This window comes from Oncorhynchus mykiss, chromosome 2 (genome assembly GCF_057628025.1).
Source record: "Oncorhynchus mykiss isolate SJ-2025 chromosome 2, ASM5762802v1, whole genome shotgun sequence".
Classification (NCBI taxonomy): Eukaryota; Metazoa; Chordata; class Actinopteri; order Salmoniformes; family Salmonidae; genus Oncorhynchus; species Oncorhynchus mykiss.
The window spans coordinates 25111416-25136044 of NC_143023.1; the positions used below are offsets into that span (position 1 = coordinate 25111416).

Sequence of the window (24629 nt, forward strand, 5' to 3'; positions counted from 1 at the left end):
TGCATTATGGGAGGGTGGGGGGTACAAACAGAATGGTTGGGTAAAGATGCCTGATCTGATTATGGTTAAACATTTTAATTTTCATCACAGATTATTTTGTCTAACAATGTTTAAATGATAAACAAATAATGTTCTTAACATTTAGGGGCCCCTATCAGGCCAGGGCCCCATGAATCATTTATGTTTCCCCCCTTAACGACTCCCTTGCAAACAAATCAAATCAAATCAAATGTATTTATATAGCCCTTCGTACATCAGCTGATATCTCAAAGTGCTGTACAGAAACCCAGCCTAAAACCCCAAACAGCAAGCAATGCAGGTGTAGAAGCACGGTGGCTAGGAAAAACTCCCTAGAAAGAAACCTAGAAAGGAACCAGGCTATGAGGGGTGGCCAGTCCTCTTTTGGCTGTGCCGGGTGGAGATTGTAACAGAACATGACCAAGATGTTCTAATGTTCATAAATGACCAGCATGGTCAAATAATAATAATCACAGTTGTTGTCGAGGGTGCAGCAAGTCAGTAGCTCAGGAGTAAATGTCAGTTGGCTTTTCATAGCAGATCATTAAGGTTTAGAAGCATGGTGGCTAGGAAAAACACCCTAGAAAGGCCAAAACCTAGGAAGAAACCTAGAGAGGAACCAGGCTATGAGGGGTGGCCAGTCCTCTTCTGGCTGTGCCGGGTGGAGATTATAACAGAACATGACTAAGATGTTCAAATGTTCATAAATGACCAGCATGGTCAAATAATAATAATCACAGGCAGAACAGTTGAAGCTGGAGCAGCAGCAGGCCAGGTGGGCTGGGGACAGCAAGGAGTCATCATGTCAGGTAGTCCTGAGGCATGGTCCTAGGGCTCAGGTCCTCTGAGAGAGAGAAAGAGAGAAAGAGAGAATTAGAGAGAGCATACTTAAATTCACACAGGACACCAGATAAGACAGGAGAAGTACTCCAGATATAACTAACTGACCCTAGCCCCCAGACACATTAACTACTGCAGCCAGGAGGGGTCAGGAGACACTGTGGCCCCTTCCGATGAAAACCCCCGGACAGGGCCAAACAGGAAGGATATAACCCAACCCACTTTGCCAAAGCACAGCCCCCACACCACTAGAGGGATATCTTCAACCACCAACTTACCATCCAGAACGCATGTTTTGCTATAAGTTTATTCTGTAGAAGCTTCCTTCTTTTCACTCTTTCAATTATGGTGGAGTAACTAGAATGTTGTTGACCCATCTTCAGTTTTCTCCTATCACAGCCATTAAACTCAGTAACTGTTTTAAAGTCACCATTGGCCTCATGGTGAAATCCCTGAGCGGCTTCTTTCCTCTCCGGCAAATGAGTTAGAAATGACGGCTGTATCTTTGTAGTAGCTGGGTGTATTGATACACCTTCCAAAGTGTAATGAATAACTTCACCATGCTCAAAAGGATATTCAATGTCTGTTTTTTTTTTTATCAAGCTACCAATAGGTGCCCTTCCTTGTGAGGCATTGGAAACCTCCCTGGTCTTTGTGGTTGAATCTGTGTTTGAAATTCACTGCTTGACTGAGGGACGTTACATATAATTGCATGTGTGGGGTACAGAGATGAGGTGGTCATTGAAAAATCATGTTAAACAGGGTTATTGCACACAGACTGAATCCATTTAACTTACTATGTGACATGTTAAGCACATGTTAACTCCTGAACTTATTTATTCTTGCCATAACAAAAGGGTTGAATATTTATTGACTTAAGACATTTACATTTTAAACATTTATTTTTAATTCATTTGTACACATTGAGAGAAAAAAACAGGCCAGTGACACAAAACACACATTTAATTGGTTTTAACACCAATTAAGGCTGTAACTCATCAAAATGTGGAAAAACTCAAGGGGTGTGAATATCTGTTGAAGGCACTGTAGGCTGCTACACCATACTAAATTAACCCTGTATTAACCCCCTGTGGCCTATTCCTCTTTCTTGTGTTGCTAGAGGTACCTCCCTTTGCTCTGGCTGCATTGAGAGTGAGATGATGTGTTATTGTTGTGTGTGTGTGTGTGTGTGTGAATGGTGACGCCACGGATTGATACTGCCTGCTGCAGTGGATGGCTGCATACAGTATGAGAGACAATCAGATTTTTGATGCATTAACTGTCGTTGATAACACGTATTCCCACAAAGAGAGCTACTCTGTGATGCTCCCCCTCATATCACAGAAGATGTTTGTCAGAGTGGTTCAGATATATATATATATATATATTATTTTATGTTTTGCATAGGCTAGACTACACATCCACAGTAAATGTAATTTGTCACAAGTACGACCATATTTCTTCGTCCTCGTCAAAAGCTTTGTATGTTGTGCCATTGGCAAAGCACATGTTCCAAATCTTTTGAAAGTGGTTGATTTAAGTTACAATTTGCCAGCACTGATGCAATACTCCCTTATCATTTCTGACATGTAAATGTCACTGATAATCTGAGACGTTTTATCTTTGGATGTTTGGTGTACATGCAGCTATTTCGGTGAGTTTAGATGACACACTCTCACTGTCCTCTACCGGCTCCTCATTTTTCATGTTTTTTTTCATGTTTTTTCACGTGTACACAGCCTGTTCACGTCCATTTACTATATTTGAGTAATTTCTCCCTGATGAGACCATTTTAATTTTTTTACTATATTTGAGTGATTTCTCCCTGATGAGAGCTACATTGTACACAATGACACACACATATGCACACAGGCATGCACACACATGCACATGCACACAGGCACATACACAAAAACCTAGAGGTGTCTTTCTCAGCCCATTGTTCCTCATACAGCTCTGTGCCTGTTTGGTTGCCGTGTGGTTGTGGTCAACCCACCCGTAGGCCTCTAACTTAACAGATCTGAGGTCCCCTACTGGGACACCGCTCAGCGGGATTTTCTACTGGCCTGGGATCAGTGCCTAAGCCTTCAGTAAGGAGGTAGATTCCCTTTATCAAACAGCAACTCTGCTCACATGTGTTTTTCCTATTTATTTTATTTTACAGATCATGTACATTGCATTTCCCTCCACATGGGCTACCCTCACACAAAGGAGTATAAAGGTTTCATACCCAATTGCACCCCATTTCCATTATAGTGCACTAATTTGTCCCCCAAATGGGTGCCATTTCAAATGTAGACACAGCCCTTCTCACAAAATGGAGGAACATTACATCACAGTCCTTCCTAATTTTCCAAATTATTTTTCCATTAATAATTTCAGATATCCATTCTTTCCATTTTGCGAGAGGAGAGAGAAGACACCTATATATCTGCCTTTGGGTATTTACTGTCCTCTATGTCTAAACTTCAGGACGCCTTTAAAGTTTTCCTCCCTTCCTTGGTTCCTTCATTCTGCACCAGATGCAGTCAGGCTGAACAGCTGCGTATGTTATTGGTATAGGCAATTATAAAGTAAGCTCAGGCCATTTGTGATGGAGGGAGGCAAAACTGAAGAGGCCTGCAGGGCCCGGACCCTAGCTTTAAGTGGATCATCGGGTAGGCTGGGAGAAGGTGACCGCTCAATTTAATAGCGCTTCATTAATGCAGGAGTATAATCCCAGCATTCATCCACATCTGATCCTCAGGTAACACTCGATTTAAACTATGAGTAGACTATCAGTAAGATGTTTGCAACATGTCTATTGACTTGCAGCTACCCCTTCAAATGCATTGCCAATACAGTGATTATTCATATTGACTGGTATAGTAGTGTGGATAATGGAACAAAACCAGTATCTCTCTGACTCTTAACCAAACAGTGTATCACCAAGACAGAACATACAGTAACTATCCCTCAGATGCTAAGTATGCCACATAGATAAAAAGAGAGCCCTCCACACACTCTGGACTAAATGTGTCCCATAGTCTTTATACCTGACAGAAGGTAAGGATATATTTGAAGCTCCACACAGTGCAAAGAGATAGACAGCCAGATAGCTGTAAATCACGGTCAAGGTTGTGGAAGAAAATACATATGAATCTGAAAGGGATGTTTGGTTATATTGCAAGGATTGTTGTAAAGTTGTCCTGTTTTGGGTCAGAAGAAGATGATTGAAGTAAGGCCTTGGGTGAGATTGTGAGAACCCATGCCTCTAGTCCGTACCTTTCGTGTCCCAGACAGCGCTAGTGAAATACTATGATATGAAAGTACCAGACAGACTGTGACTAGCTAGCTGTCATTGTTGCCTCAGGAACAGGCTAGATGGTGACATAGCTAGCTTCACTGTTTTCACACACGCTTCCTTATTCAGTCAAAACGAGTCTAGTCTAGTCAAGCCTAGTCAGTGGAGATAAGAGAAGAGGAACTGTGCAGCTGCCAATGTGATTTTATGTATCTCTTGTGCTCATCCTTGTCTGAATAGTACATCACTGACAGTCTCTTTGCTTTCTCAAGGGAACAGTGTGTTACTTTGATATGTTTTTGCAACTTGTTGAAAGTTCCTAATGTGGCTTTTATTTAGTTTAGTGTTGATTCTCAAATATTCACTGTCATCTTGAATTTATTCTCCAGTGTTGTATAGTTCACAATGCCAATAGTCTTTTTCAATATACAGAAATAGAGTTGACAATATATTGAACTACAGTATTTTCCACAATCTTAAGGCATTTCTGAGCTGTGCTGCAGGAGAAATGTGTATTTCAATGCCATAAAAATATTGATAATCATAATCTGAAGTTTCAGGGATAAAAATGAGGTGTCAAAGCTTGTTTATAACTTATGTGTTCACACAGCTTTCTTGCTGAATTTCGAACACGGATGAAGCCACATTCCAAGCACTTTTTTCTTCTGATAAATATTACAGAATTAATGCAGCAGATCCATGTTAAATTTAGCATCCAAAGCTGCTTTCCTCACAATAATGAAACACTGCAGACAGGCTCATACTTAAAGAGGCTTATTCAAATGATTTAAAAAGCTAACTTGACAACACAGAACAGGGATCCAGCAACAACGAGACATTGCAAAGATGAGACAAGATTTTTTCTATTTTTTTATAAAATAGTGATTTATGAAAGGTCTTACCACTCAGAATGGTATAAGTACTCTGACTGGAGTTATTACATCATCTGAATATTACCATTAATGAAAGGTCTTACCTGTCACGGTTTTCTTTATGTGAAGGAGAGTCGGACCAAAATGCAGCGTGTCTATTGCGATCCATGTTTAATAAACAAACGTAAAACACGAATCCAATACAAAAACAACAAAACAATAAACATAACGAAAACCGAAACAGGCTAATAGTGGTGCACATACACACAGAACAAGGACATCAAGACACTAAGGACAATCACCCACAAAACCCAACACCAAACAGCCTAATACTGGTGCACATACACACAGAACAAGGACATCAAGACACTAAGGACAATCACCCACAAAACCCAACACCAAACAGCCTAATACTGGTGCACATACACACAGACCAAGGACATCAAGACACTAAGGACAATCACCCACAAAACCCAACACCAAACAGGCTAATACTGGTGCACATACACACAGAACAAGGACATCAAGACACTAAGGACAATCACCCACAAAACCCAACACCAAACAGGCTACCTAAATATGGTTCCCAATCAGAGACAATGATGAACACCTGCCTCTGATTGAGAACCATATCAGGCCAAACATAGAACTAGACAAACTAGACATGTAACATAGAATGCCCACTCAGCTCACACCCTGACCAACCAAAACATAGAAATATACAAAGTAAACTATGGTCAGGGTGTGACAGTACCCCCCCCCCCCCCCCCCCCCCCAAGGTGCGGACTCCGGCCGCAAAACCTGAACCTATAGGGGAGGGTCTGGGTGGGCATCTGTCCGCGGTGGCGGCTCTGGTGCTGGACGTGGCCCCCACTTCACCTTAGTCTTCCCCCACCTTATCCTCTTCCGTGGCCTCCTCACCATGGCAACTCTTCTCAATGGACAGAGGGACGGCAGCTCGGGACAGAGGGGCGGAAGCTCTGGACAGAGGGGCGGCAGCTCCTGGCTGACTGGCGACCCCTGGCTGACTGGCAGATCTGGAAGAGTCTGGTCGACTGGCAGATCTGGAAGAGTCTGGTCTACTGGCAGATCTGGAAGGGTCTGGTCGACTGGCAGATCTGGAAGAGTCTGGTCGACTGGCAGATCTGGAAGAGTCTGGTCGACTGGCTGCTCTGGCTGCTCCATGCTGACTGGCTGCTCCATGCTGACTGGCAGCTCTGGCTGCTCCATGCTGACTGGCTGCTCCATGCTGACTGGCAGCTCTGGCAGCTCCATGCTGACTGGCTGCTCCATGCTGACTGGCAGCTCTGGCTGCTCCATGCTGACTGGCTGCTCTGGCTGCTCCATGCTGACTGGCTGCTCCATGCTGACTGGCTGCTCTGGCTGCTCCATGCTGACTGGCGGCCCTGGCTGCTCCATGCTGACTGGCGGCCCTGGCTGCTCCATGCTGACTGGCGGCTCTGGCGGCTCCATGCTAACTGGCAGCTCTGGCGGCTCCTTGCAGACTGGCAGCTCTGGCGGCTCCTTGCAGACTGGCAGCTCTGGCGGCTCCTTGCAGACTGGCAGCTCTGGCGGCTCCTTGCAGACTGGCAGCTTTGGCGGCTCCTTGCAGACTGGCAGCTTTGGCGGCATCCTGCAGACTGGCAGCTCCTTGCAGACTGGCAGGTCTATGCAGACTGGCAGCTCCTTGCAGACTGACAGCTCCTTGCAGACTGACAGCTCCTTGCAGACTGACAGCTCCTTGCAGACTGGCAGTTCTGAACAGGCGGGAGACTCCGGCAGCGCTGTAGAGGAGGAAGGCTCTAACAGCGCTAGACAAGCGGGAGACTCCGACAGCGCTGGAGAGGAGGAAGGCTCTGGCAGCGCTGGACAGGCGAGGCGCACTGTAGGCCTGATGCGTGGTGCTGGCACTGGTGGTACTGGGCCGAGGACACGCACAGGAAGCCTGGTGCGGGGAGCTGCTACCGGAGGGCTGGGGTGTGGAGGTGGTACTGGAAAGACCGGACCGTGCAGGCGCACTGGAGCTCTTGTGCACCGAGCCTGCCCAACCTTACCTGGTTGAAAGCTCACGGTCGCCCTGCCAGTGTGGCGAGGTGGAATAACCCGCACTGGGCTATGCAGGCGAACCGGAGACACCGAGCGCAAGGCTGGTGCCATGTAAGCCGGCCCAAGGAGACGCACTGGGGACCAGATGCGTAGAGCCGGCTTCATGGCATTAGGCTCGACGCTCAATCTAGCCCTGTCCGGTCTCTCTAGCCCCCCGGTAAGCACAGGGAGTTTGCGCAGGTCTCCTACCTGGCGTAGCCATACTCCCTGTTAGCCCCCCCCCAATACATTTTTGGGGCTGACTCTCGGGCTTCCGTCCGCGCCGCCGTGCTTGCTTTGCCAACTCCATTCTCCGATAACCTTCCGCGCACTGCTCCATCGAATCCCAGGCGGGCTCCGGCACTCTCCCTGGGTCGACCGCCCACCTGTCTATCTCCTCCCAATAAGTTTAGTCCAAGTAATGCAGCCTCTCCCACTGCTGCTGCTGCTCCTGCCTCTGTTCCTTCTCCTGCTGCTGCTGCCTGTTGACACGCCGCTTGGTCCAGTTGGGGTGGGTGATTCTGTCCGCGTTTTCTAGGTGAGAAGGAGAGTCGGACCAAAATGCAGCGTGTCTATTGCGATCCATGTTTAATAAACAAACGTAAAACACGAATCCAATACAAAAACCACAAAACAATAAACATAACGAAAACCGAAACAGCCTAATACTGGTGCACATACACACAGAACAAGGACATCAAGACACTAAGGACAATCACCCACAAAACCCAACACCAAACAGGCTAATAGTGGTGCACATACACACAGACCAAGGACATCAAGACACTAAGGATAATCACCCACAAAACCCAACACCAAACAGGCTACCTAAATATGGTTCCCAATCAGAGACAATGACGAACACCTGCCTCTGATTGAGAACCATATCAGGCCAAACATAGAACTAGACAAACTAGACATGTAACATAGAATGCCCACTCAGCTCACACCCTGACCAACCAAAACATAGAAATATACAAAGTAAACTATGGTCAGGGTGTGACATTACCACTCAGAATGGTATAAGTATTCTGAAGTGGGGAGTTATTACGTCATTTGTATATTACCATTAATGAAAGGTCTTACCACTCAGAATGGTATAGGTACTCTGAAGTGGGGAGTTATTACGTCATTTGAATATTACCATTAATGAAAGGTCTTACCACTCATAATGGTATAAGTACTCTGAAGTGGGGAGTTATTACGTCATTTGAATATTACCATTAATAGAGAACCCTTATGTTCAGACAGGTGGAAAAACATTACTTAATGACACCCTCAGACAGGAAAGATGACCAATGAAACAGTTTTTGATCAAAACCTTTTACCAGAAAAACATTTCTTACTGTCACGACTCCCACCGGCCCTCCATGTTACCCGTCTCCTCAAGCTTCTTTTTTTGGGAAGAAAAAGGAGGGAGGTCTGCGTCCGTGCATTGATTTATAGAGGTCTAAATTCCATCACAGTGGGTTTTAGTTACCCACTACCTCTCATCGCCACGGCGGTGGAATCATTTCACGGGGCGCGTTTTTTCACAAAACTGGACCTTAGGAGTGCGTATAATTGTATCCGGGAGTGAGATGAGTGTAAGACCGCTTTTATTACCACATCTGGCCATTATGAGTACCTCGTCATGCCGTATGTTCTATTCTGGACTCTAGATGCCGGGTGAGGGGCCTGCAGTACCTCGTGGACTGGGAGGGGTACGGTCCGGAGGAGAGGTGCTGGGTACCGGTGGGGGACATTTTGGACCCATCACTACTGAGGGACTTCCACCTCCTCCACCTGGATCGCCATGCACCTCGCCCCCCGGGTTGCCCTCGAGGCCTGTGGCGGCGCGCTGCGGGAGGGGGGGGGGGGGGAGGGGGTTGGCTCCCCTACCTGTTCGGGTGGCGCTCGCCGGTCTACTAGCCGCCACCGATCCCCTTTTTCTTTTCTATTTGTTTGGTCTTATTGGTTGCACCTGTCTCTTATTTTGTTTCTTGATTTATGTCTATTTAAGCCTGTTAGGCCCACCTATTTTTGAGCAGGATTGTTTTTCTGTTAGTCCGGTTGTGCGTGTTGTGTTCCTGCCCGTTTGTGCCCTGTGTTGGGTTGGGCTATTTTCTGTTGATTTTTCGCCCGTTGTTTTGGGCATTGGTTTTGGGAATCCTAGTAAAGTCGGTTTCCCCAGTATCCTCTGCTCTCTGCATTTGACTCTGCACCCACCACTCCAGGCGTTTGTGACACTTACACGTAATGCAGGCAAGTCTATGCCAGGAAGTCCCGGAAATATTTTTGGTATCTCTATTCTGGCAATTCCCACATAGAAACTTCATTGGGAGGAAGGAAGATTGATATGCTTTTTACTTTTGTAAATAGAAAATTATGATTTAAGTGGCAATTTTAGGCCCTTTTTAGAATTATACATACCACCTGTACTCTAAAATATGGACTATGTATAGATTCTGAAATAAACATTTCACGTTAATTTATTCAATCTCAAAAGTACCCTTGAATTTAAAAAAAAGTATAATTGTCATATTGCTTTAAACCTTTATACTCAGGGGTGAAAGTAAGCCGGTACAGTCCGGTACTACAGCCCAGCAAAATAAATTGTAGGGGTACGCTGTAATGGTAAATCGTGAGCCTATCACAATTAACACAATATGTCAAAAAAACTATAGACTATTACACCATTGTTTAACATTACTGCATGTCAGCCTAGTAAAAAATCAGCAAATTGACTTGAAACCGGGTGGTATATGCTCCGAATTGTGTTGTTGTTCGATGAGAACACTTACATTTTGCCAAGGCGGAGACGAGTGGCCGAGACACACGGACAAGGCTGAGATGAGTAGTCGAGACACACGGACAAGGTGGAGACACGCATGGACAAGGCTGAGATGAGTGGCGGAGACACACGGACAAGGCTGAGATGAGTGGCCGAGACACACGGACAAGGCGGAGACACGCATGGACAAGGCTGAAATGAGTGGCCGAGACACGCATGGACAAGGCGGAGACGAGTGGCCGAGACACACGGACAAGGCTGAGATGAGTAGTCGAGACACACGGACAAGGTGGAGACACGCATGGACAAGGCTGAGATGAGTGGCGGAGACACACGGACAAGGCGGAGATGAGTAGTCGAGACCAAGGCCAAAGTTTAACAAAGACTCTCTCCACCACACCAGTGTCATTATCAAAGATATGATCAAGAGTCTCACATACAGTACATAGTTTGGTCATTGTGCTGCCACAGAATGAATTGTGAGCAAGGCCTCAAAAAAGCTTTATATACCAGAGCTGCGAGAAAAGTTGTGATTGTTTGTGAGAATTTGTGTGTTTGTGAGAATGCCAACAGGTGTGGTTCCCGTGGGGGAAAGATTCTATTGGGGAAAGGTTCTCGTGGGGGTTTCCATGGAAGCCAAGAAGGGCAGTGAGCTCTTCCAGGCTGAATGCCCACTTTAGCCCGGCATCTCCAGAGCGCAGGCACAGGTCGAACCGGGCTGTGGGGGAGCACTGGAGATCTGGTCCTTGGAGGAGGCACAGGATGAACCGGGCTGTGGGGGAGCACTGGAGATCTGGTCCTTGGAGGAGGCACATGTTGAACCGGGCTGTGGGGGAACACTGGAGATCTGGTCCTTGGAGGAGGCACAGGATGAACCGGGCTGTGGGGGAGCACTGGAGATCTGGTCCTTGGAGGAGGCACAGGTTGAACCGGGCTGTGGGGGAACACTGGAGATCTGGTCCTTGGAGGAGGCACATGTTGAACCGGGCTGTGGGGGAACACTGGAGATCTGGTCCTTGGAGGAGGCACAGGATGAACCGGGCTGTGGGGGAACACTGGAGATCTGGTCCTTGGAGGAGGCACATGTTGAACCGGGCTGTGGGGGAACACTGGAGATCTGGTCCTTGGAGGAGGCACAGGATGAACCGGGCTGTGGGGGAGCACTGGAGATCTGGTCCTTGGAGGAGGCACAGGTTGAACCGGGCTGTGGGGGAACACTGGAGATCTGGTCCTTGGAGGAGGCACAGGTTGAACCGGGCTGTGGGGGAACACTGGAGATCTGGTCCTTGGAGGAGGCACAGGTTGAACCGGGCTGTGGGGGAACACTGGAGATCTGGTCCTTGGAGGAGGCACAGGTTGAACCGGGCTGTGGGGGAACACTGGAGATCTGGTCCTTGGAGGAGGCACAGGATGAACCGGGCTGTGGGGGAGCACTGGAGATCTGGTCCTTGGAGGAGGCACAGGATGAACCGGGCTGTGGGGGAACACTGGAGATCTGGTCCTTGGAGGAGGCACAGGATGAACCGGGCTGTGGGGGAACACTGGCGATCTGGTCCTTGGAGGAGGCACAGGATGAACCGGGCTGTGGGGGAACACTGGAGATCTGGTCCTTGGAGGAGGCACAGGATGAACCGGGCTGTGGGGGAGCACTGGAGATCTGGTCCTTGGAGGAGGCACAGGATGAACCGGGCTGTGGGGGAACACTGGAGATCTGGTGCTTAGAACTTGCACCGCTCCTCGTGGCTGAATGCCCACTTTAGCCCGGCAGGTGCGGAGCGCAGGCACAGGACACACTGAGCTGTCCCAGCGCACCGGAGACACAGTGCGCAGAGCCGGCGCAGGAAATGGCGCACCGGAGACCAAGAGCGCTGGGCTGGCACAATTTGCCCTGGCTGGATGCCCATTCTAGCGTGGCACTTGCGGAGAGCTGGCTCCGAGCACACCGGGCTGTGTACGCGCACTGGAGACACCGTGCGCTTTACCGCATAACACGGTGCCTGACCAGTACCGCGCTCCTTGCCTTGACCACGGGGAGTTAGATCCGCCAACCTCCCCGTGTGCCACCCCCCCAAAAAAAATTTGGGAGTGGCTTCTCGGGCTTCCATCGATGACTTGCCTCCTCATATCGTCGCCGCTCCTCCATTTCTGCCTCTATTTCCTCCTTTGGACGGCGATATTCTCCAGCCTGCGTCCAGGGTCGTTTACCGTCCAGGATCTCCTCCCACATCCACTCGTCCTGTCCACGCTGCTTGGTCCTTCTTTGGTGGTGGGTAGTTCTGTTACGATCGCTGTCATCGTGGAAATGAACGGACCAAGGTGCAGCGTTGTGAGCGTACATTTTTCTTTATTATAAATGTTGCCAACAAAACAAGAAACAACAAAAACTAACGTGAAGCTTACTAGGGCTATGCAGGCCACTAGCATAGACAACTACCCACCAAATACAAAAGGGCAAAAGGCTGCCTAAGTATGATTCCCAATCAGAGACAATGATAGACAGCTGTCCCTGATTGAGAACCGTACCCGGCCAAAACATAGAAACACAGAACATAGAGTTTCCCACCCGAGTCACACCCTGACCAACCAAATATAGAGAATAAAAAGATCTCTACGGTCAGGGCGTGACATAAACAGGATGCACCTGAGCTCAATTTCTAATCTGATAGCAACATGAATGCTCATGTAAATAAGGTATTTCATTTTTTGTATGTACATTTGCAAACAATTCTATAAACCTGTTTTCACTTTGTCATTATGGGGTATTGTGTGTAGATTGCTAAGGAGCATGTTGTAACGTCTGCTTCCAACTCACACTCTCAAACACGTAGATCCCCTGAATGCAGCTCACTTTCTAGCCCATGTTCCATCTCACGCTCACAAACACAGTAGATCCCCTGAACGCAGCTCACTCTCCAGATCCCAATCCCCTGAATTCTGATCACCTGTTCACACACCTGTATGTCATTATCACACACTATTTAGTTCAGTTCTTTGCACCTCCATTATTGTGAGGTATTGTTTGTTTTGTGACACACTTTTATTTGGAGTGCTGTGTTTACTGTAATGTATTCCTCCAGTGTATGATAGTTTTGGCCTGCCTCACTAATGATGCCTTTTACCTATTCCCTGCCTGTACCTTAGCCTATTGGATTTCCTGTTATCAACCTATTGCCTGCTCTCCCGGACAATGTTACTAGCCTTTTCACTTCCTGTACTGTTGCCTTTTTTGATCCCCTGTGTATGACCTTCTGCCTGCCCCTGGACCCAGCTACCTGCCTCCTCCTGTGGTCCTTTACAATAAACACCTGCTGCGCCCTCCGCTTGAAACCAGCTCTGTCTCCCATCGTGTTCATTACAGAACACTTCACCAAAAACAACAGCTGCAGCTACATCTAGCCAGACAGGAGGAACGAATCGATGAAGTCCGCGACCTCCTTCACCAGACCATTCCTGCTTCACCGATATCAGGTGCCACAGCCTCCTCTTGTTCATCTCCCCCAAAATCTATGCCTAATAAATGACGGCTCCCCAGGGAAATGTCAAGGATTTCTCATGCAATGTAACCTGTATGTAGACCATCACCCTGCTGACTTCACCGCTGACAAAGACAGGGTGGACTTCGTCATCTCTCTACTCACAGGCAAGGCTATGGATTTGGTCACAGCCCTGCGGGCCGCTCAAAGCTCTGATCTGTCCTCTGAATCACGTTTCCACGCCCTCTTCAAGGAGGAGTTTGACCATTCAGTTTCAGGTCGTCACACCAGGGACCTGTTATGTGAGCTTCGACAGGGCCAGCAACAAGATCTCACATTTTCCATTCGGGATCTGACTTATTATGGAGGAATGTCTTTTGACACATTCATTCTGCGTGGTTACAGGGTTAATTCTGTGTCGTTACAGGGTTAAAACAGAAACAGCTGAAAGATGAACAGTTTAGTCATTCATTCCGAGTGATTAAGGTTAGGGCTATGGTTTGGGGTGGTCACTTGGTGTTTCCGTCAACTATTCCCACGGCTTGCTAGAGCATTGTGAACTGGGGTGTTGCAGTGGTCTAAGCTGTGCTCTCCGGCTCCGAGCATCCAAATTGGCTTTTACATTTTTTTTTGTGAGTGCTGAAGAAGGCATATATCGACATTCTCACGACCTTTTCAACCACTTTAAATCGAAGTCTATTTGTAGTGATCAGGCTGCTGACAAGAGGTATGTGTAGGGCTAAAAAGGGCCTAAAATGGCCACTTTCGTCATGATTTTCTCCAAAATGGTTTGTGATACAAATGTAAAAAGTGTTAGCTGTTGATGTTACTCTTCAATAATACATACCCCAAAGCAAATCAGGGGGAGGAAAATAGGTTTATTCAAAAAGGACAAATCATGATTGGAAGTAGATGGTCATTCTCCCCTGTCCTCAGTGATGCTCTCCTGAGACTCTCTTCTGATTCTCTCCACAGAAGTAAGGAACAGGATGTAGTTTATAACCCAGCCCTAGCCTGTGGTTGACCAATTAGAATTACTTGCAATAAAACTGAGCCAATGCCCAAATAACAAGTATCCTATTTCAGGTTGGACCAATGAGAACGTGCCACACTAGCTATAAGTTCAGGCCTGACATTCCTAACAGATGTTGAACTGAAAACCAACTACTTCCATTGATAATTCCCTATTACATTGATCGTTACTACTCTATTGACTTCTCGTCCTCTGTCTCTGCGTTGTGTATTTATCTTCAAAATATTCTTATAAAAGCATATTCAACAACGTTCCTCCCAATGAATTTTCTATGTGAGAAATGCCAGAACAATCTGAGTTACCCAAAATGCTGTATTTTCAGGCCTTCCTGGCATCTATAAACACCTGATATTGAAACTGAAGTCAAAAAGGCAAATAACCGTGCAGTAAGTACTCATGTGAAATGAAGAGTACAGAGTAGCTATTAATTGATAGATGTCACAGAAGTAACTGCTGCATTGTAATTTGCTGTATTTTTGCCCCTGAAAGAGAGATCTCTTCACTAGCAATGCAGTGAGGGGGAACTTGTGCGACTTGCCATGAAGTTAGTGCAGTCCTTTTGTGGTCTACTACCGTTAATCCGTGTCTATGAACAAGTGTGACAATAAGCTCTCTGTCTGAACTGCAATCCTCTTAGGCAAGGCTTTGTGGGTAAACTCGCCTCATGCAAATTCTAAACCCCATTTAGCTTTGAGGGACTAGTCAGCTGCATTGAGATTAATGGTCGAGTGACTACTTGATTTAATAGGGTTATTTCACTGCTTACGGGGGGAAATAAACAACAAAGTTAATGCAAGACATTCGTCACTGACGTCCGCAATCTATCCTCTGCTCTACGAGGGAAGGGAAGAAAAAGTTTTCTTTTTGCTTTCAGAATGTTTCAGTCTGACTGTCACTTTATTTTTTGTTAACTTCAGATGTTTGGGAGACTGCAGTTTTTTATTATTGAGAAAATGACTATTTTGTTAAACGATAGGAGTCGATTTAAATAAAAGTATTGGTTTGTGGTTTGAGAAAAATAGCCAATTCAGATTGTTTTGATATTGTGGATTCAGGCCTTCTTGCTCAAACTATTTCTGCTTTTGATATCTTCCCTAAAGTAAGAATGAAATAGCTAACTAAATTGGAAGAAAGAAAACAAAGTGCAGATTTAGAAAGTATATTTTGTATGTAGAAATGATTGTGGTAAATTAGAGTGTATGGATTTTTAAAACTCTATTAGAGATAAATGCTGTGGAGAGAAAGTGCTGCGCAATTTTCCATTACGGGGTGAAAAATGACAATCCTTGTTTATCTTTTTCCATGCCGTCAGCTTACTCACAACTTTGCTGCAGGGGATTACTGTGACTCTGTGGGTATGGGACTGTCACTGACGTTTCTCTTTCCGTGAGACAACATAACACTATGTGACACAGGTGATCTGAGACTAGCAGTAACACATTTCATAAACAAGTAGCTATGGTCAAAATGATTAACACAACTACATGTTCTTATTACTCTCCATTTAATGTAAATATTATCAATTCAGAATTATACACCCCACACACATAAACATATAGACCCTCCACATAAACGCACTCACACACACACACATATCCCCAGCTGCCGAAACCGCCTGTCTCTCTCCAAGCCTGCTCCGCACAGCCAGCGTTCTCCAGGAAGTAGAGCTGAGATTACCTAAAGCTGATTGGCCAGCTCCTTAATGTGTGAGACCTTCCAGCGGACGGCTTAGGCTGTCATTACACCAGCCTGATCACACAGAGCTCCCCACACAGACAGATGCCATTTTGGAGAGAGTCAATCGAGGGATAGAGGGAAGGATGGATGGTGGGTAGCAGCTTAGGTATTGAGGGACCTCACATGGAGGGTTAAAGAGGCAGCATAAATCTATCCACTATGTCATTGTGTTCACCAGTGTATTTGAGTGGACAGACTGTAGGTCTGATATGCAGTACAATGGGTGAGCTATGTTCAGACTGGATATACTGTTGTACACAACGGTGTAGCCATCAAATGTGTTAAGATAGAGAGATTTAGTAATATAGATACTTGAATGTGAGTGGTCAAACTAGGCTGTCATGTGAAATTTCTGCTTCTCCTCTTCTCTCTTTCCCCCCACCATCACACACACACCACCCGGTCAACCTGTTGACTCAGAGTCTATGCCATTCATCCAGCCTGTGACTGACAATCGATTGCTGTGATAGCTGTGCCGTGGAGCCAGTTTGGGTTGTGATTGATATGGCCTATCAGCTCCATGCATCTGGACACTGGCTCTGCTGGAAATGGGCCGTGACGGACAGAACAGGGTCCTTCAAAACACAACCCCTCCCCAGCTGCTCACATTAATCCCATCCACCCTGGATTTCAGTTTGACTTCTAAATCTTCCTTCACTCTGGCTGGGCAATAGTAAACACCTCCACCATCTCACTCAGTACAAAGGAGATTTGACATGTCTTTTTCGGTGCAGGCAAGTGAAGGGAAACTGGATCATTGTAATGGCTGGAATGGATTAAGGTATCAAACGTGATTTAATGTGACAACAGCCTCCACTGGTCTGTTGTCTGTCTAGTCTATGTTATTATACAGTACCTTGACACTTTCATCAATATCTTTTTTTAATTCAGTTTATCTCCTTCCTTTCTCTCATTAGACATCCTGTCTGGAGTTTTTATATTGTTTGTATATTGTACATGGATCTACCGAGGCACGTTACCAGATGTCTAAACTGCTGCAATACTATTTCCCTCAGCTTGTCACTCCAGCATTCATCTTGGGGACTGTCTGTATTTATTGGCTTTCATTCCCTTCCTCCTAACCTCCCTCCTTTCCTCCCTCCTTTCCGCCCACGTCTTTCAATGACGAGGTGGAGTTATGCTCAAACAGCTTTCTAGCGCCCCCTTGCTTTACAAAAGGTACAGTGCAGAAGATTAAGCTCTGTCTGTCTGTCTGTCTGTCTGTCTGTGTGTGTGTGTGTGCGTGCATATATGCACGTGTGTGTCTCCCAGACTCTTCCGGAGGAGAAGGGGGTCTCGTTGTGGTGGCACAAAGACAGAGCTTTGAAGTGGGTGATACTGGCAGAGCTCTCTCTCCCTCTCTGTGTGTGTGCCAGGGAGACGGGGTAGCCTCATGCCCTCTGATCTCTTCAAAGTACCATATCTCCCTACCGTTACTCTCTACCTCACGCTCTCTCCTTTTCTCTTCCTTCCGTTTTCTCTCTTGGTCTCTCTCTCTCTCTTTCTGTTTCTCTCTCGTTCACTCTCTTTTACTCAATCTCTCATTCTCGATTACTCGCTCTCTTTGTCTTTGCTTGTCCTCTACTCTGTCCCATTCATTTTATCCACCGAATTCCCCATTTTTTCAACAATTCTCCTCATTTTTAGTCCCCTATTTCTCCCCAAAACGTTTTGTTCTCTAATTCCATCTGTTCATCTGTGCCTCTCTCTCTTCTCTTCCCCCTCCTTCCTGGCATCATTCCAACCTGTCTGGATCAGGACATCGTTCAGATGGGTATAAAATCACCAATCTGACGGAAGCCTGGGGTCTTTTCATAGACAGAGGTCTGCAGCGTAGTCATCTTCATCCCCCTGTCAAACTTCATACTCTTTCCTCCTCTCCCCCCTCCCTCTCTAAGATCAGAATGAATGGTCGGTTGGTTGAAAATCCAGCGCTTGCAGAAAGAGGAAATTAAGAATATTTAATGTTTAATTATTTAACTACATGTATCGTACATGTGAGCAGTAGTAGTAGAAGTATTGCTGTCTGTTAGTTTACTCCAATCAGGGTAGGTAGGGATGGTAGGGTGGGGTGCAGATAGATTGTGGGTTCTATCAAGTTAATGGTTTGCATCATATTCCTTCATACCCCCCCACGACATATTGACGTCATATTAGCTATCATCCAAGTCAACATAGAGAGAACTAACGCGTTAGTAAACCCGGTACAATCACGCAGTACAGTGTACAGAAAGTAGTTTAGCAATTAAACCGGCGGGCCCTGGTGGCATTAAATTAATACAACCAAAAGCTTACCTTGACTTCCAGAGTTCCATTGTTGGACAGACATAGCCAGCTAGCTAACATAGCATCCCTCCCTGTTCCCTCTCTGTTTGAGCCGGGTGTTTGAGTATGCTAAACTAGCTAGCTGCATTCACTAGCAAAGTAAGTGAAAGTGAAAAGAATACAACAAAATATAGCTTAGCTCTCTCTCTCTCTCTCTTTCTCTTGCTTCTCCTTAATTTTTTAAGAAATGTATTTGGTCAAAACTGTTCAACTACTCACCACATTGTATGCACTGCAGTGTCAGCTAGCTGTAGCTTATGCTTTAACTACAATATTAATTATCTGATTCTTTGATTGGGTAGATAACATGTCAGTTCATGTTGCAAGAGTTCTGATAGGTTGGAGAACGTCCTCCAGGAGTTGTAATAATTACTTTGTAAGTCTATGAAAGGGGGCTTCCTAGGTTTTATATTGAAGTCAATATACCCAGAGGAGGATGGAAACGATATGTCCTCCGGCTACACCATGGTGCTACCCCAGAGAGTGCTGTTGAGCCTATTGTAGACCTTCATTGCATAACAGTATTTTTTCTTCAATTATTTGGTGACGTGAATATAATTAGTATAGACATATCTCAAAATGATAACTTTTTTAATGTTTCACAATTTTAAAAAATGAAATTCACTGAGCTCCCATTCCTCCTTCAAGGAGCTTCCACTGGTCCTGAACCTCCATATTTGTAACATTTCTACCAATATTGCCCTAAAAATAAATACTTTACCCAAGAGTATAATGATATACAAGCAGGTCTGAGTTTTACATTTTCAATTTCCTAGCTTTGTGTGTCGCAAGAACTTGGAATAATGTAAAGCTGGTTATTGCCTGGTTATTGCTGGTTGGTTGCCCTTGCTTACCTCTCTTACACTAGGATCTTGACAAAAAAGAGAGTGTCTGATTTAGACAGACCTATGTGAATGAGAGTTGAATGAAAAATATAACACCACAGTGGTGTATTGTTTTTTTTTTCCAACTTCAGTTGTATGGGACTTTTCTCTTCTAGACTCTTACCCAAACAGGCATGCCTGGCTCTGGGCAGTCGAAGCCAATGGCCATCAGGAACTCTGCCCCCATTTCAGAGGCTGTGGCCTCTCTCAATCCATCTTCTCTCTCTCTCTCTCTCTCTCTCTCTCTCTCTCTCTCTTTCTCTCTCGCTCTTTCTTTCTCCCCCCCCTCTCTTTCTCCCTCCCTCTTTCCCTCTCTCTTTGAAATAAGGTGGTGTGAGTTTTAATCAGAGATTGGCTGGTCAGGTCCTGAGTAGCAGTAGATAGAGAGAAGAGAAAAAAAGAGTGAGGAGAGAGATTGCTGGAGAGAGATCTGCTTTAGTGATTAGCCCTCTCTGACATGACCGCCAGACCCCTCCAATGGACGTATTTGGAAAGGTAGTGATGGACTCACTGAAGATGAGAGGAGAAGTGGAGAAAGAGGGGCTGAGTGACAGACAGCTTGGAAGAATGGACTCCATAGTGTCAGGTGTGAGGCAGAGTTAGTTGGAGGAAGTAGCCATTGTTTGCTCTGTGGGTGTTGTTTGCCCTGTGGGTGCAATACAAAGCCGATCTCAGCAATAGTTCTATGTCACTCACCCCGAATGTCTATTAATTTACAACTTCAATTATGACATGGAACGATAACGATTGAATAGTTCAACATAACATACACTACCGTTCAAAAGTTTGGGGTCACTTTGAAATGTCCTTGTTTTTGAAAGAAAAGCACATTTTTGGTCCATTAAAATAACATCAAATTGAATCTACATAGGCGTACAAAGGTCCATTATCAGCAACCATCACTCCTGTGTTCCAGTGGCACGTTGTGTTAGCTAATCTAAGTTTATCATTTTAAAAGGCTAATTGATCATTAGAAAACCCTTTTGTAATTATGTTAGCACAGCTGAAAACTGTTGTACTGATTAAAGAAGCAATAAAACTGGCCTTCTTTAGACTAGTTGAGTATCTGGAGCATCAGCATTTGTGGGTTCTATTACAGGCTCAAAATGGCCAGAAACAAATAACTTTCTTCTGAAACTCGTCAGTCTATTCTTGTTCTGAGAAATGAAGGCTATTCCAAGCGAGAAATTGCCAAGAAACTGAAGATCTCGTACAACTCTGTGTACTACTCCCTTCACAGAACACCGAAAACTGTGTCTAACCACAATAGAAAGAGGAGTGGGAGGCCCCAGTGCACAACTGAGCAAGAGGACAAGTACATTAGAGTATCTAGTTTGAGAAACAGATGGCTCACAAGTCCTCAACTGGAAGCTTCATTAAATAGTACCCGCAAAACACCAGTCTCAATGTCAACAGTGAAGAGGTGACTCCGGGATGCTGGCCTTCTAGGCAGAGTTGCAAAAAAAAAATACATATCTCAGACTGGCCAATAAAAATAAAGATTAAGATGGGCAAAAGAACACAGACACTGGACAGAGAAACTCTGCCTAGAAGGCCAGCATCCCGGAGTCGCGTCTTCACTGCTAGCACAACGTGCCATTGGAACACAAGAGTGATGGTTGCTGATAATGGGCCTCAGTACTATGTAGATATTCCATTAAAAATCTGCAGTTTCCAGCTAGAATAGTCATTTACAACATTAACAATGTCTACACTGTATTTCTGAGCAATTTTATGTTATTTTAATGAACAAAAAAAATAGCTTTTCTTTCAAAAACAAGGACATTTCTAAGTGACCCTAAACTTTTGAACGGTAGTGTAAGTTCAATACAGCACAGACGGCACAATACATGGTATTTTCTCAGCACAACATACAGTATAACCCTGAAATCATCTTCGAAGTTGTATAGTTAGACACATAACAAATATCTAAAGCACCATTCTGTGTATTCTCTTCAGCCCAACGTATTGTGTACTGCATAACCCTTAGATCATCTTAGCTACAAGCTGTAATTAACTTAGGAGTTTCCTGTTGGACAACTCCTGAGTATAATTTGAGACAAAAGTGATGCACTGTGGTCTTTTGTAGTTCTACTATATGCCCGTCACAGGGGGCTGCTGATTAATGAACCAGTTGGATCTCCAGTTGGTTGAACTCTGGCCCAGACTTAATTAAAACTCATACACTGACCACCAATCATAAATTACTCCCCTCAATCTTGTGGCACTTCCAGAATAAAAAGTACAAATTGGTTCCTCACCAATTAATTATTATTATTTTTATTAAAAAAAGGGAAAATAATATAAGCCCAAGGCGGCGGTTAGTAGTGGATGTAAAGGTATATGTACATGAATATTACACCTGTGGTATTGGTTTAGACTTGGTTTAGAAAGCTTAGCTTTGTGAGTAGCCTACATTAGCGGTTGTCATCCTATCGATGGCTTGCCTATATAGAGCTGGTTAATGATTGATGCATTTTGTCTGGTGTGCTTGTGTTTCCCAGGTAGCCGCTGTCATAATGCTGTGACCTCGCTGCTTCTGCCCCACCTGACCACCTGATCCCTGACCTGTACCAGCTGTCTCAGAGCAGGAGGGGCCTGCCCCACACCAACACCTCTACTTCGTCATGGCTGTCCCTCCTTGGTTATATAGTTAGATATTTGGTGTGCGCAGGTATATGTGTGTGTGTGTGTGTGTGGGGTGTGTGTGTGTGTGGGGGGGAATAGCTGGTACTTCTATTACCATCTTCAAGTGAATGGCATACTAGTCTACTGTGGCTCATTTATACTGTACCTAACTGTGGCAGCCAACCAGCCAATCATGGAAGAGAAGCTTCAGGTGTGGTGTCACCCAGAGCTGTTGATGTATCCACTTACTTTACCCTGTTTTCCTCTGTGTTTGTTAACTTGTTTTTGTTTTTTAAACACTGGATCATATTTATCTGATGCTACTGTATCTATGAAGTATGATATTAAAATGTTGTGTAGTACTTATAAATGATCATTAGACAAAAATGTATCAAATGGTATGAAAAAAACCAACAGTACTTTAAAATATGATTCACAGCTTTTTTCATAGTCCTATTTTACTATCATTTTACTCTTGCTATGCAAACACAGGCACACTTGCACACAAACATCTCTATCTGCCATGATCTGAGTGTAAAGAGTGGAACATGTGACATAAATTACATGTTTGTTGATCGCCTGAAGCACTCACCCTCTGGCCAATCAATTGGCAGTAGAGTCAACCACTTTCCCTCCATTCCCTCCAAATGTCTCATCCTGTTACATATTTTCCAGGAAGGCTTATTTAGAGATAGTAATAAATAGACTTAATTAATCTCTCAGAGGGGTGATTATCATCTCTCTGATTTCTCCTCTGGGCTGTATGTGTGTGCTATTACTGAGTTCTCTGAAAAGATGGGTAAGACTCTTCAGTGTGCAGCTTCACTGTCAGCTCCTAGCCTTTTCTGCTTCCAACGTCATACATCCTTCTTTATCACTCTTCCCTCACAATCCCCCGGCATCAGTGGGCTTTAGCTCTTAACTCATCGCATGCATACACAAATCTGAAGTGTTTTATTATTGTTATTTTCTGTTAGTCTTGCTGAATCATTGTACCAAGCTTTTTTATTTTGTTTTTTAATTTGTACCTTGCTGAGAAAAGGAACAAAATGAACCAAAATCACCAAATTGTTTTTCTGAACCAATCACAGGATGTTGGTGGCACTTTAACTAAGGACTCGTGGCAATGGCTGGAGCGGGAATGTTGGAATGGTATTAAAAACATCAAAAACAGCCTCCCGGGTGGCGCAGTGGTTAAGGGCGCTGTACTGCAGCGCCAGCTGTGCCATCAGAGTCCCTGGGTTCGCGCCCAGGCTCTGTCGTAACCGACCGGGAGGTCCGTGGGGCGACGCACAATTGGCCTAGCGTTGTCCGGGTTAGGGAGGGATTGGTCGGTAGGGATCTCCTTGCCTCATCGCGCACCAGCGACTCCTGTGGCAGGCCGGGCGCAGTGCGCGCTAGCCAAGGTTGCCAGGTGCACGGTGTAGCCATTGGTGCAGCTGGCTTCCGGGTTGGATGCGCTGTGTTAAGAAGCAGTACGGCTGGTTGGGTTGTGTATCGGAGGACGCATGACATTCAGCCTTCGTCTCTCCCGAGCCCGTACTGGAGTTGTAGCAATGAGACAAGCTACTACAACAATTGGATACCACGAAATTGGGGAGAAAAAGGGGTAAAATTAAAAATAAATAAATAATTAAAAACCATCAAAAACATGGTTTCCATATGATGCCATTCCATACTCCGTTCCAGCCATTATTATGAGCCGTCCCTCAGCAGCCTCCTCTGGAACCTATCCTCAATGTCTGGCATCACGATTCAAATCTATGCATACATGTAAGGTGATGTAAGTTAGCTTCTCATATCCCTGAGAAAATTGTTATTTTATGTAAAGCTTAAAGTTTCTTGAATTGTGGTGTGGGCGATGAGAAGATAAGTGATAGCTGTGGATACCTGTGAAGGTTTTTCTGCTTTATTGCTGGAATATATTCCTTCAGTGCTTGTAAATGTTCTCAGCGTCGCAGAATATGGTTATTCACAATGGGAATCATATTTTATGAGAACGTAGATATTCAGAAAGGAATTTGTGGCACAGTATATTACTCCTCAGCTCTTTATTTTGTCATTGAAACATTTACTTTCATTGTCTTTTTGATAAATAAAATCTCCTAAATATCAGAAGTGAATATGGTGTGAGAATGTTTTACGTGTTCAAAATAGCAGTACTGTTGTGTTTTGTCTACTGTACTTAATGAGCAATGGTTATGAGACCTACATTATGTGGTTCAATATTTCCTTTTAAACATGGTAACTTTGGTACATAAATCTAAACCGTGTGTTCCTTTATTGGGGCATTATTGTCCCCAGATCGATGGACAAGCTTAACCCAAAAGATGGGGTCAGGTATTCATAATGGTTGACTCAGATAGAGCACCCCTCTCTGTAAATAGAACATGGACAAGCTGATAAATACCATGGAGAATGTGTGCTGATGGGAATTTCAATTTTTAGGAGAGCAGTTATCACTTTTTTGGTCAACGTCGGCTGGAATGTTAATAGTGTTTTGCATTAGGGAAAGGCTGTGAGGACGTGGTTTGAAGTGCTGTTGAAGTGAAATGCTTCACTTCTATATGGAAAAGGCTTCTCTCCGGTACATATGCCTCTAAAGTAAAGAGCCCTTCTTTTAATGTACTATACTTGAGAGCACAAGAGTCTCAATAAAGGTATTTTCTCCGGTGATA

The 24629-nt window shown here is 45.0% G+C and overlaps 1 protein-coding gene across 2 annotated transcripts in view; it reads left to right on the top strand.

Moving 5' to 3' along the window:
* Positions 1–24074, top strand: part of tsnare1 (T-SNARE Domain Containing 1) — a 188419-nt gene extending 164345 nt beyond the window's left edge. For both annotated transcript variants that reach the window (XM_090193776.1, XM_036943565.2), the window contains exon 12: positions 21828–24074. The gene's annotated coding sequence lies outside the window, so the exon portion shown is untranslated. The remainder of the gene's footprint in view (positions 1–21827) is intronic.
* The last annotated feature ends 555 nt before the right edge of the window (positions 24075–24629 follow it).